A 14,642-nucleotide genomic window follows, 5' to 3' on the forward strand; every position below is an offset into this window, starting at 1 on the left:
CTAACTTACAAAATATATATATACATACACAAAATTATAAAATTATTTCAACAATCATAAGTGGTCTAGTGAATGTTGACTTGAGAAACATTGGTGAAAAAACTTAAAGGTTTATCCATGGAGGAAATGTCCACTTGAGTAACACAAATATTGGTGATAAAAAACCTAAGAGCTTATGCCTATAGGTGTAATCGAATGTATAAGAATGGACCCTCGAATTTGGTTATTAAATAATTAAAATCATTATAGATATAGAAAATATAAATACTTAAATGAATTGGTTAGATGATTTTTTTAAATAAATTAGTTATTTTAAAAGTAATGATTTTGAAGAGGTGGAGATTTTTTTGGTAAAAAATTTAATATATAATAATATTTTAAAACATAAGGTATTTTAATATTTTGTTAATAAATTTAACGACGTGATTAAGAGTGTTCAATATTTGTTTTGAACTAAATATCCAACAGAATTCGAACTAAATATCTAACATAATTCGAATTTTATTCTCAGTTTTCGAATTGAAATTTAAATTAATTCGAATTCAAATGCGATTTTTTATTTGATTTTTGAGTTGGGCTTCAACTTTAAAATCAAACAAAAACCTAATTTATTTTTATTAATTATTTTAATTATATATCATATAAGTTATTACACATAATTAAATGATTCTATATAATTTATTATATAATATATTAAAATATTAAAATTCAGTTCAATTTTATTAAAATTTATTTAATTTGGTTTTATTTTTGAAAAACTCAAACCAAAAAACTCGAATAACCTGAAAACCGAATCGATTAACACCTCTTCATATATGATAGACGAGAGGGAGAGTGACATAATATTTGATTAATTTTGGTTATTTAAATAACCTAAACTTAAACAGCCCTTAAGAGAATATAGTGTGATTCATGCTCAGAAACAATAAGAGGTCTCTCCACCGTGTGTCACTCCCTCCCAACATCAGGTTAGAGTCTCCTTTATTGCCAGCTTTGTCCTACAACAATGAGAAAAAAGAAGGCGGTTGGAAGTTCGAGCCAACAAATACAAACAGGGTCGGTGGTTACTCTCAAACTGGAAGTCGTTGCTTCAGCCGATGCCAATTCATTTGTTGTTGATGCGGTTTTTTTAGGACCGGGGATGTTTGGGCTGTACCGGAGCTACATGATGCTGCAAAGGTGACCTCGCCGTCCAGATCAATGATCACAAAAAATATACAATAACTTTTGGCCCTATTTTGGTATCTTGTTGAATGATTATGGAGGAACTATTTTGGGATAGATATAAAAACCAGGTCGGTAAGGTTGGCATTGGATTGAAGAAAATGGTGAGAAAACAAAAATAAATGTTGGTATAGTCGAATTGTAGGCTCTTTGTGTGTGACAGTTTTTGCGATCTCCACTTTGCTTAACTTTTGGCTGCTCAATCGTATGTTGGAGGGAAACATAATGGGAAGTTTGGTCTTTTTGACATAGATGGAGGGAGTATTAGACATTCGACCTAGGATAAGAATATTGTTGGGGGTAGAGGCCTCAAAATCTCAGTTTGGAGATGATTAGGGGAACTAGATGCGGTAGTAAATGTAACTGTAACGGAAACAAATTTATTAGAATGGAGCGACTCGAATGATGTCAATGTCTATCAAGGATGTAACAAATTGAATGGATTCTAGTGACCTGACTAGTTGAAATGCCTAATGCCCAGGGTGGTGGAGAATGAGAGTATTGTATTGCAGTGCTACATTGTCCCACTAGCCAGGACTCTTTTAGTGTAGTCTCAACACAAGATATATTGAAAACTATATTTTTCAAGTGTGTTAAAACACGACACAACAGAAAATACATGTAGAGAAATTCTTTTTAGGGAAATATATATAGTCTCTCTAGAATTTCATTGTAAAGTATTATGAAATAATATAGAAACAATTGTAATGAAAATGGCATCTTAGATTGAACAGAGAGTGTGAAATGAGAAGGATAATGCATATTAAAGAGGCTAGAGAAGATAGGACTAAAAGAGTGTATTTTTTTTTAAACGATCCATTTAATAAAAAAAATCGTTTAAATATAACCATAAAAATATGACATGAAAAAAGTTATCTACAAATTGAATACATTAGAATAATTAATTGACTCATAAATCTTCAAAAAGAGCAATAAGATCTCCACACGAATCCACAGGTTTTCTAAATCCAATCTCAGATATCGTCATGATAATGACATTGTGAATAATCTTTAACGGCCTACTTTCGCTGTTAAAGGTTCTCCGATTTATTTTTAACCAAATAATCCACCATAAAATTATAGGGATAGAGACACATCTTCTAAGTCTCGCATTTTTAGTCCCTCAATCAATGTCTCCCAATAGTCACTGACGGTTTCCGGCATAACCTATTGTATTACAGTAAAATTCTATAAAAACTTCATATACTTGCAACAACGTGATAATGTAAAAGTAGATAAGAAGTTGTCTCAACCTTTTTGTAGCACATACAACAACGACTCACAATAATCATACATTTTTTCATACATCTATCGTCAATGAGAATTTCGTCGTGAATAAACAAAAAAAAAGAGATCTTTGTAGGCATATTAGACTCCCATAAATTTTCTCAGCAAAGATCAATCGGACGAACTTTAAACAAAGTATAACAATGTCCCACATGAAAGTTATTCAAATCACGCCACCGCATAGAATCCCGAGAAGACGGGTTTAACCCCTTATTTCTAACCATGAACAAAAGTCTATCATTGGAGATGTTTTCCTCATTGTTCAATCTTTTTCTATATCTGATACAGTTAGTAAAACTACTAGACCGAATGTCAAACATATTTTTGACCGATTAATCTCTACAAATAGAAATAGTAATAAGTTCGGGGAAAACCTTCGTCAAACACTTATCACCACAGCAAGTGTCATCCCAAAAATGAATCGAACTTCTATCACCCACAATAAAAATCGAATGATCCTAATAAACCTTCCACATGACATAAATATCACCCAAATGTTGCATTCGTGTTAACCATGGTAAATTTTAATACTTTTAAAACGTACATTGATGATCAAGTTTTTTCATAAAAAGTCAATAAAAAAAAAGGTGAGTAAATTAGAAGTCAAGAGCATTCAAACCTCACACAATCTGAAAAGACAGATTATTGGTTCATGTTGATCTAGTAATATTCAAATAATTTATACTAATCAATTATATTATAACTTAAACTAAACCGTTCTTTTTATGGGTTTTCATCATTAAGTTGGGATATTTCTCTATTTAATGAATTATTAAAATGAGTTTTATCTTGTAAGAAAATATTAGAGCATACATACATATAACACGAAAAGTATAGGTTAAGGATAAGAAAACATACCTTTTGCTTCCTTGGTTGATCAGCATGCCATAATATTAAATATTAAGCCTATTTTTATTACTCTTTTGGTCTTTCCTAAACATTCTGCACATAAAATGGAGAATTACAAATCAACCCTTGATTATAAGAAGATTGCAAATCAATTTTTGTTCAACTTTGCAAAAACTACTCACTCTACTCATATAAATCTCATGCGTTTTGAACTTTTATTATCATAATTTTGTATTCTCTTGTTGAAATCATTAGAAAATATAGTTATTAATGGATTTCTAATAACATAATTTTTACCAAACACATAGTCATGTCATCGTATAGTGTTGTTTTTATAAATAACAATGTTAGCAAAATTGAACTTTCATTACAAGAAGATTCATTTTTCTTCTCATCCATTTCCCTGTCATTTTTAATGTTATCTGAATTGGATTAACACTATTTATTTTCATACTCATCCATTTGACAGCTAAATATCAAATTTATATGTTCTCGTTTTTTTATTATTATTAAAGAGTTATCTAAGTATGTTGATGAGCTCCTAGAGTTTTAATTGTTTTTAATGTGTGTGTATAGAGGATAATCATTGACATTATCTTGATTTTCTATTCAGTAAATATTCATTCATTATTTATCATGAATATCTAAACAGGGTCGGTCTGCTTCACTTATGCATTTGTTCAAAGGAACACCTAAAAAATATTTAAAAATATATTTCTACAAATATTTGAAGAGTTCACTTATAATCACTAAGCTTATATACAAGATAACTTAACAACTAAACTAAGTTTCTTCTATTGTGATTTAATCTCAAACTAATAGTAAATAAATATAGATTTCATATTAAAACAATTCAATAGTTAACCAATAAGTTAAATTCAAATAGTTCACCAATTAAAACATCAAATAAAGTTGAGTACATATAAAGTTCAAACAATCAAATGTCAATTATCTCTAAATAAACTCATCTCCAATTATATGAATTCTAATTAAGAGCAGAGTAATGCAAACAGAACAATTGTCTAGCAATAAATGAGTAATAGATAATGAAAACAATGTTAGATATTTTTAGAGTTCCATCTTCTTAGCACGAAACCTCCGGAAGAGCTTCTTTGAGAATCTGTACTCTAAACATTATAGATGAGTCGTTACTCGTATCCATAAGCTCGAACAAGCACACATCTCCCAATTTTAAATTATTGTAGATGGAAAATATCTTCAAACCAGTGAATCTTGTCGTCGCCTGATTACTTCCGTTGTAGTATATTTTCCACTTATTTCCCAAATACTCTAAAATCACGTACACATTGTCATTGGGAAGGTATGGACCCATTTTCTCAGGAACATCCTAGTTGCAAATATATAATTATTAAGAAGGCACTTATAAAATTTGTTAAAAAACAACAAGTAACTTAGTTGGGAATCTTATATCAAAAAACAATTTTTATATGAAGTTATTATATGAATAGAGATGATTACCAATGAATAAAATGGTTCGAGGTTACGTTGAGTTATGCTAACTTGGAAGTATGGTGTTCCTAGTAGAGGAAGAATTGGCTCCTTCTCTATTTCGGGTATCATTGATCCCGACAAAGGTTGGATCGATGACATCTCAGCATTCACTGTAAGTGTAGCCAACAACGCCTTCTTAGCGTCTTCCGTTGCCATGATCTCCTTTATTGATCTATACTGTTGAAGATAAGTAATACAAATATTTTAGAAATTAAAAGGTTTATAGTAAAAATTTAGAAAATCTGTAATCTAGTGAGTTATAGATTTTGAAATATTTTTTTCTTAAAATGTCACAATTAGAAGTAGATTATGAAAATATTCCTTAGATGATGTAAGATATTGATTATTTAAAATTAAAATAAAAACTTAAGAGATTTAATCAAGATTATATTTTTTATGATAAATATTAAAATTCAAAATTAATTTTAAAGCTTATTTATGGATCATATATTCTACAATATTAGAGGATGTATTGTGCTTCATGCTCATAAACAATGAGAGAAAGCAGGAGATCTCCCATGAAACCACTTAGTAAACTTATGAAACCAACACACGTACTATAACTTTTGGCTCTATTTCTGTATCTTGTTGAATGACTGTGGAGAAACTATTTTGGGATAGATATGGAAACCGGGGTGCTAACCGACATTGGATTGATGTAGCAAATGGTAGGAAGACGGCAACAAATGTTGGTTTACAAGGTTTCGATCCAATTCAGACAACATTGTCAGATTGAAGGCTCTTTGTATGTGTCAGTTTTTGCGAGCTCGACAGTACAACTTTTGGGTACTCAATCGTATGTAGTAACTAAGAATAGATGGAGGAAACATAATGGGAAGTTTTGATATTTTTGACAAAGGTATAGAGCATATAAGACATTCGACATATGATCGGAATATTGGCCGAGGTCTCAAAACACTTAGTCTGAAGACGATTATGTGGAACTGAATGCGATAGTGAATGCCACAAATTTCTTAGGATGGAGCGACTCCGATGACATCAAAGGCGATCCAAGGATTAATAAATGGAATGGATTCTAATGACATTACTAATCGAGTGACAAGGGGGTGTGGAGTGTAACAAAGTCTCAACTAAAAAGAAATTGAAACTTCATCTTTCACGTGTTTTTGAAACGCAGCGGATAAATAAAATATGGAAAATATGGAAAAGTGTTGTAAGGGACCAACAACATAAGAGAATTTTAGTAGTCTCTCGATAATCTTATTTTAAAGGATTACTAAATGATATAGAAAAAATTGCAGTTGAGACAGTATTAAAAATTGAATAAAGAATGTGATAATAGAAAGATGTAAAAAATCACAAGTGGATAATACAATGAAATTTATGATATAAACCACAATGATAAATTTGGATACTTTGGAAAATTCTATTGATGATCTATTTTTGTTTTTTAAAGATCAATGAAATGAAAAAAGTATGTGAGTAAGTCAATAGAGAAGCCACGTGTTCACCTATTTTTTAAGTTGTTAGTGGGCTAGGGATATTTTTTGGGGAAGGGAAATTTGACGAAATAACCTTAAAGATTGGGTTATTTGAGTTGGTGGTAAATTATAAATTTAATTGCATTCGTGGTCATATTATTTTTTTTTTGACGAAATTGCCCTTGTAACGAAACGCTAAGGGACTTAGCGTTTCGCTAAGTGGATTAGGTTTAGTACAAATACTCTAATTTTTCCATTTCCTTCATTTTCTTTCTCTCTCTTCCCTCTCTTCTCTTGTTCTTTCTTTGACGGCGGTGACGGAGGCGGCGGCTACAGCGACGGAGGCGGCGGAGTTTACATGATCTTGATTTCAAACTCTAACCTAAATCGATTTATGTCTTCATTTACACGATCTTCATTTCAAACTCTAACCCTTAACTTATTTTGCATGCAGGTGAAGGATTCTAAGGATTTGAAGGTCGAAGAAAAAGGGAGAAGAAGATCTTTATTTCAAACCTTAACCTAATTCGATTTATGTTAATGTTTCCATTATCTTATCTTCATTTCAAACTCTTCGATTTAACCTGTTCTTATTTGGTTCATATTGGTTCCGTTTCAGGGAAGATTCGTTAAGTACTTATCGTTTCGCTAAGTGCTTATCGTTTCGCTAAGTGCTTATCGTTTCGCTAAGTGCTTATCGTTTCGCTAAGTGCTTACCGTTTCGCTAAGTGCTTACTGTTTCGCTAAGTGCTTACCTTTTTGTTTCTTTAGTTGTAAAGAATTGTTTTTGTTATTATATGTTATCCCCGCAACGGCGTTTCTTTTTTAGACCTTGTTCGGATAAGGGTATGAAAAAAATGTTTTATGCAACTAATTGAAAATTTCACTGAAATCTCTTGTATATGATGCAGACTGATAAGGAGTCAAAGATGATGAGCGATAATTATAATCCATTTTTTGAAGATCATCACTCCCATGAGTACAGATACTAAGCTTTGCGACTTATTGTTACCTTTATGATGAAGACTCTTTGTTTAGATCGGGATGGATGAAATGATGTATTATTATTATTAGTTATGTGTGTGTGAATGCTACTTAAGATTAAGATGATAACGATGTTTTTCTGTTTGTTGCAGCAAATACAGTTCATGTTCTTTCTTTTTATAAGGTTGCTAGAGACAACTAAACTAAACTTGACTATGTAGATATAATTGTTTTAACTTGTGTGTTTCTTGTGGCATTAATATATAATGTTCCTTTTTTCAATACTTTTGACATTCATCATCTTTTTATTTTGATTGTTTTTATATATGATTAAAAACAAATTCTATAGTTTACTCTTAAAAAGTATATTAGTTATTGTAAGACGTGAGAAAATAGACTATAAATATCCAAAACAAACCACAAATATATCACTATATTAACTGTGATTTTATGATGGGGATTTAGTCGTCGCGATCTCCATAAGATTCAAGAGGTACTCTTCGTGACACCTTATTCCTACTATCGGGTCGGTTTTGATACAAGTATCATTACCCGTGAAGAAATATACTAAAAGTACCTCGAGACTAGTATAATCAAACTCAAGAAGTACCCTATAAAGGTATTTATAGTTTATTAGTGAAGTACTTATTTACAGTAATTGATACAAATAAACAAATAATCTTTATTAGTGAAGTACTTATTTACAGTAATTGATACAAATAAACAAATAATCTTTATTAGTTTATTAGTGAAGTACTTATTAGTTGAAAATGCTTAACATATCATTTGTATTATGTATAATCTTCAAAAGATATGAGAAAATCTCTAGATAGCTTAACAATGCATAATAATAATAATAATAATAATAAATAGGGTTCAATATATCCATTTCGAAATGTTAAGCACTTAGCGAAACGCTAAGCACTTAGCGAAACGCTAAGCACTTAGCGAAACGCGTGCTGAAATTTTGATGGAGGAAGGCTTAAATGTTTATTTTCAATTTTAGTGGAGACAAATGATGATCAAAGCTCTGTGCAACCGAAAACATTAGAGCATTTACAACAATATATAAAACATTGACAATTTTCCTCAATCCTTGTTCTTGCAAACACTTCATCTGTTGGTCAAAATATTAAGGTTTAGTTAAAAGGGATGCATGGTATCTTCTTTTATAACACAACATCTCTGTTTTCTTGTCTGCCAGTTTCATCGACGAATTTAGCCTTCAATTTTGCAGTTGCTCGAGACGATCTTGACGAAGATGCGGATGTAGACGTCGACGATGAGGAACTTGACTTCAATTTCTTCCGTTTTTGCTTCTTAGGAATATCTGGCATATCCATTGGTGGCGTGTCTTTGAATATATCAGCTACTGGTTGGCTGTCCATGGATTCAAAATCTATATATCCTACCAGAAAAGAGAAAGAAAACAAATATGGATTCAAAATCAAATATGTTCCTTAAATCAAGTCATCAATCAAACTAGAATTATTTGTTTTTTCAAACCTTGAGACGCCCATGTTGACGAGATTATGGAACTGGAACCACCTCTTAGCTCATGAATGTTGCCTATGGAGGTTGTCGAGAAATCAGACGATGTCTTGAATTCGTTCATCTATATCATCATCATCATCATCATCATATCATCATCAAATTAAAGGACAATAATTGAAGTTGAATTTACACAAATTGAGAAAGAATTAGAACATACCCAACCGGGAGCATTACTAGTGGATCCATCCCAGCCAATATGTGACACATGTTTCACGTCTGTTGGATACCCAATATCCAACTCACGATCCTTCACAACTGCAAGAAGAATTCTTGATCATTATTGTGACTTATGATAAAAGGGAGAAAAGAAAAAGAAAAGAGGGTTTGCAATTTACATGCAGGAATTACCAAAGATTTGTGATATAAATTTAAATCCTTTACGAATCCCTTTGATTTTGGTTGCCATTGATATGATACGGACTGAAAGCTCCAATCCTCAGGACAAAAGAGCAATCAGTCCCTAATTCCTTCACAAAAGGAGGTTCTTCGGCCTGTCTGTCAAAAACAGAACATATTTTAACCCGTTTTTCTCATCAAAAGTTAAGAATCAAACCCAATAACATAAACAATGTCCATGAATAATAGCCACAAAAAGTTGTAAAATTGCAGGAGAAATGATGCTTCTTGCAACGATAACTTGCCCGCAGAAGGAGCTTGGTATATATTCATGAATGATTCATCCAATCATGGAATAAAAAACAAACATTGGCCTAGCTAGAAAAAGATACTACATTTGATTCTAAAGACCAAGAGAAGCAATAATTGTTCCTACTTCTTCTTCTGCAACTAATCCCTGCATTACGACACTAATTCATCTCTATCTTCTTCCTCATGACAAATTTAACTAAGCTAATCTTCTTCAATACACCAAACAAGAGAAAGAAAGAAACGCTAAGCACTTAGCGAAACGCTAAGCACTTAGCGAAACGTTAAGCACTTAGCGAAACGCTAAACACTTAGCGAAACGCTAAGCACTTAGCGAAACGCTATGCACTTAGCGAAACAGAAAGTAAACCCTAAACAACAGATTCGAAGATGTATAAATCAAACATCAATAATAAACTTAAAATATCACAGGATAAACGTACCAAGTGGAACCGTGCTTGTGCTCGTCGTGGAACTCATCGTCGCCGCCGATCGCCGCCGATTGCCGCCGCCCAGTTTAGAGAGAAGGAGGAGAAGAGCGGGAAGAGAGAGAAGGAGAAAAAAAGAAATGAAAAAAAATAGGATGGGATATATTAAATAGTAAGGGTAATCTGGACATTTCACACATTACCACTTAGCGAAACGCTAAGTCCCTTAGCGTTTCGCTACAAGGGCAATTTCGTCAAAAAAAAATAAAAAGACCACGAACGCAATAAAAATTATAATTTACCAACAGATCAAATAACCTAATCTTTAAGGTCATTTCGTCAAATTTCCCTATTTTTTGTGGTTATTCAAATAATTTATATTGTCAAATCATCTTATAACTTGAACTTAATAGATAAAATAAAAAAATATAGGATAGGAAAAAATACCTTTTGCTTCCTTGGTCGATCAGCAGGTGACAATTCTGGATTCTTTTTTATAACTGTTCTTTTATCTTTAGTTCTTTTCACTTGCTTTGCTTTCATTTCTTGGACCTTGTTACTATCTTCACCAATTAAGCTGTAAAATAATGATAAAAATAAGAATTGATTTGATTTGATTTGATTTGATTTGATTTGATTTGAGAAGTGAAATATAGGGAGAGTTATAAGAGAAGAAATAAAAGTCAATGAGAACAAATTATAAAATTTTCTAAATTCACATTATTTTTAAAATAGACTAGTGTATATAAACATATCACATGGCAACTAAAAGAAACACACATATTTAAATATTCTCAATGATAAAATGGAGGATTACAAATCAACCACAATGATAAGAAGATTGCAAATCAATTTTTGTTAAACTTTTTAAAACTCAAGTGTTTGCACTTTGTTTGTTATCATAATTTTGAACTCTTATTGAAATCAATAGAAAATATTATTATGAATATATCAATGGATTTCTAATTACATATTTTTTACCAAACAGTCACGACATCATATAAGAAAGACATTTATATATGCTCAGATTGCAAAACAAACATAAAAATATAACTACTTAATGTATATTATAAATAAAATAAGAACTATATTATATATAACTCAATAGTTCAAGTGTCCTGTATATTCATTTAATAACTATTCAACAATTCACTTTTATGATAACTAAGACATTTTTTAATTGTTTTCCGGTATCAAGAGAATCACACACATCTAAAAATCAAATAATTCTAACATATTTAGCAAGAATTCAATAATACTTGCATAAAAATAGCTTCATGAAATAATTGATAATAAATGTTAAAAGATCATTAAATAATCTAATGAGAAGAAGATATAATTCAAATGTTGTCATTCAATTTCTCTATTTTTGGAATGGAAATGTTATATTTAATTTATACTTGACTTCAGTCCGATTTGATATTTAATTGAAATAAATTCTTAGAATCAAAGCAAAATGAGTAGAGATTTGAAAGGATTTCAAAACCAGCTATTGTGTTATTAAAATTTTGATTATCTAACTCTATCGGATTTCATATAACAGTTTATCATTTCAGAATCTTAACAAATTTCTAAATCTCGTCAACAAGCTTCGTAGTAAAGTATACAAATTCAAGCTTTGAAAATTTTCAAAATATCAAGATTGATTTTCTTTACCTTTGAGATATTGGTTCGATCTCGTTTTCCAGTATATTCTTCTTCTCTTTCTCAACCTTATAAGTCCGTCGAAGACTATATGGCGCTGATCTTCTTCGTTTTCCATCCATCTTCCTTCCTTCTTTTTCTCTCTTGTGACGCCGCCTACTTGCTAATCTTTTTATCGCCTTTTGTTATTAGCTTTTAAAAGCCTAGGGTTAGCATATTGGGTTAAATAAAATAATGAGTCCAATTCAATGGTGTCCATGTAGAGGTGTTTAGATGGGAAAAGTTGAAATTAAAATGAACTTTAGCACTTTATTTCAAATTTTATAATAATTGATATTGAAATATAATATAATTTTTATATTTAAATGAATTATAAAACTATTATTATTAAGAAATTAATTTTGTTTATTTGTATATATATTTATATCATTTTTAATATTATATTAATATATACGAATCATAAAATTAATAAAATATTTTATTGACTATCATTGTTTTAATAATAAAATAAAATTGATCCAACTTGTTGTTTTGTGGGATAGGACAATTATAGGTAACTATGAAAAAGTGATAATGAGACAAGAACAAAGATTAAGGTGTCTTAAGGTATACCATGTCCTAACTCCTAACAATATTAAAGTTATAAGATTAATTATCTTATGAATTGTATAGAATATATTAACAATAATTTTGTAAAAATAAAACTGTCTACTATATTAAATGAGATATAATAAAAAAATAAATTATGTGCAAAATACACATTTAAATATTGTTGGATAATATTAATTAGTCTAGTCCCAAAACAATGGGTTAATGAACATGTGATCTTTTGCAACAAATTTCAGACTTTACTAACTAATGAAAATTGAAAAATGCAGATTTGATAATATGAAATGTGACTTAAAAAAAACAAAAGAAAAACGCACACATAATTAATTGGCCGTCTTGATCTGGAATCTCATAAATGATGAGGTGAAACCAAAAAAAACTTGATAATATATTTTCTTTTTATAAATCTTTAATTTCTTTGAGTCCTCACTCAATTTGTCATAACAAAAATCAAGAAAAATAAAACAGTGTTTTTAGAAAACACAAGTGAAAAAATTATTTATAATTGGGTGCTCTTTTGATGTTCTCTACTATTAACTCTAGGTACTTTTTGTAAAAACGGTACATTTACAATTTATTATAAATCCAAACCTAACATATTTTTAAAAATAATTTCGGTCCTACCATGTGTCTTATTTATAGACTATTTTATTCCTAATCATGGTCATCCAAATAACAAAGTAATTCCAAAATAAATACCTGAAATTCAAGAACATCAAGTTAAGAAAAATCAAACTAAACTTAAAAAAAAATCTTTTATATTTTAAGTTATTTAGACTTAGCAGTTCTAAAGATATTTTTTAACACAATTTTGAATAGTTTAGAGACTGAACTAAAAATATGATTTAATTGACGAATTTGTAGATAAACAAATTATTAAAATTTTTGTGCAAAACCAAGTCATTGGGAGTAATATTTGAATTTTTATGAATTTTGAACATGTCACCAAATATTTTTTTTAATTTAAAAAATTTTAAACCTACTTTATAAGCACCACTTCTAGATAGAAGCAATCAGAGAAATATAAAGAATATTGGTAGATGTATTTGGTGTTCATTATGTGTAAATAATTTAACCAATTTGAATTAGTATCCAAAGCATGATTACCAAGATGCATGACATAAATAATGAAGAAATTCCAATTTTGAAAACTGTACATTCTTGCCTCTATATGACCTATTTAAGATAAGAATGGATGAAAATGTTTCCACGGAAAATTATAGATAAAGCAATTGGTATTGATATGAGCTCATAATTGAACACCCAAATATGTCTACCAAAAAGATCAAAACCATTTTAACCCAAGACATATTTTATTGTAGTGTTTGATAGACACCCTTATAGTTCGAATTTAAAAATACTATGATTGACACAAACTTGTAGAGAAATGGGTAAAAATCTTATGATATATTAATATTATGAACATTCAATTCAAACCAAGAATGTTTCAGGAAGATAAAATTTCAAATTAAACATTTTCTTGAATTTGAATTTAGGGATTTTATTTTGATTGACACGATTTTAACGAGTTCTTAGAAGAGAAAATGAATTATTATCATATATTGATGAAGTATGAATCATCAATGGAAAGAATCCACAAATTGAACAACAAATTGAACAAATAACTCAAATCGGGGTTATATTACATTAAAGAACAATCTACAACTAACCTTACAAGCTTAGATGATTCAAAACCGAAATCTCCAATGGTGAAATCTTCCTCTACCCTCTCGTGCCTCTACCCTCTTGTGTTTTGAAACTTTGTATTTATATTTCCCTGGACATAGTGAATCTAATGTAACAAACCTTAACCATTTTGGTTAAATATCCAGAGTTGGTTTTGAATTTTTTCTTTATATTCTTGAATTTTAAATGATAAATTCGTCTAATATATCAATTAAATTCATCAATGATTTCTATCTCTATCATTTAATATTAATAAATGACTTCAAATAGTTTCAAATTTGATAGTTTCAATCAATTTCTTTTTTAAAATTTAAATATTATAAGGCCCCGTTCATCTCTTTCAGCCTTCAGGTGGTTCCTCTAGCTTCCATGTGATCCATTCTGCAAGTCTTCACCCACTTTCCTTTTCAGATTCAAATCCTTTATTTCTTCTTCTCCACTACCCACTTCATCTTTCAATTATCCACAATGGTCTGGTCTGCACAATTGAAGACATAGTCCCCTCAATCGATGCCATCTTCCGTTGAAGTCGACGATGGTCCGATTTTGTCCGCTTCTTCATTGGCGGAGTTGGGTGCCATTATTCTCTGCATCTCAGACCCTTTATCCAAATCAAAGCTCTCACACTTGCCGTTCTCGAGATGGAAAGGGAAAAGCTTTTCAGTTGGAGCGTTCACAATATACATGCTAAACCTGAGTTCAGGACTGCCTCTTAATGCTTACATGCTCCATAATCTTGTTCATGTCGAGCTGAATGCTTTTACTTGGGGACACAGTT

The sequence above is a fragment of the Impatiens glandulifera genome, chromosome 4, assembly GCF_907164915.1.
Source record: "Impatiens glandulifera chromosome 4, dImpGla2.1, whole genome shotgun sequence".
Classification (NCBI taxonomy): Eukaryota; Viridiplantae; Streptophyta; class Magnoliopsida; order Ericales; family Balsaminaceae; genus Impatiens; species Impatiens glandulifera.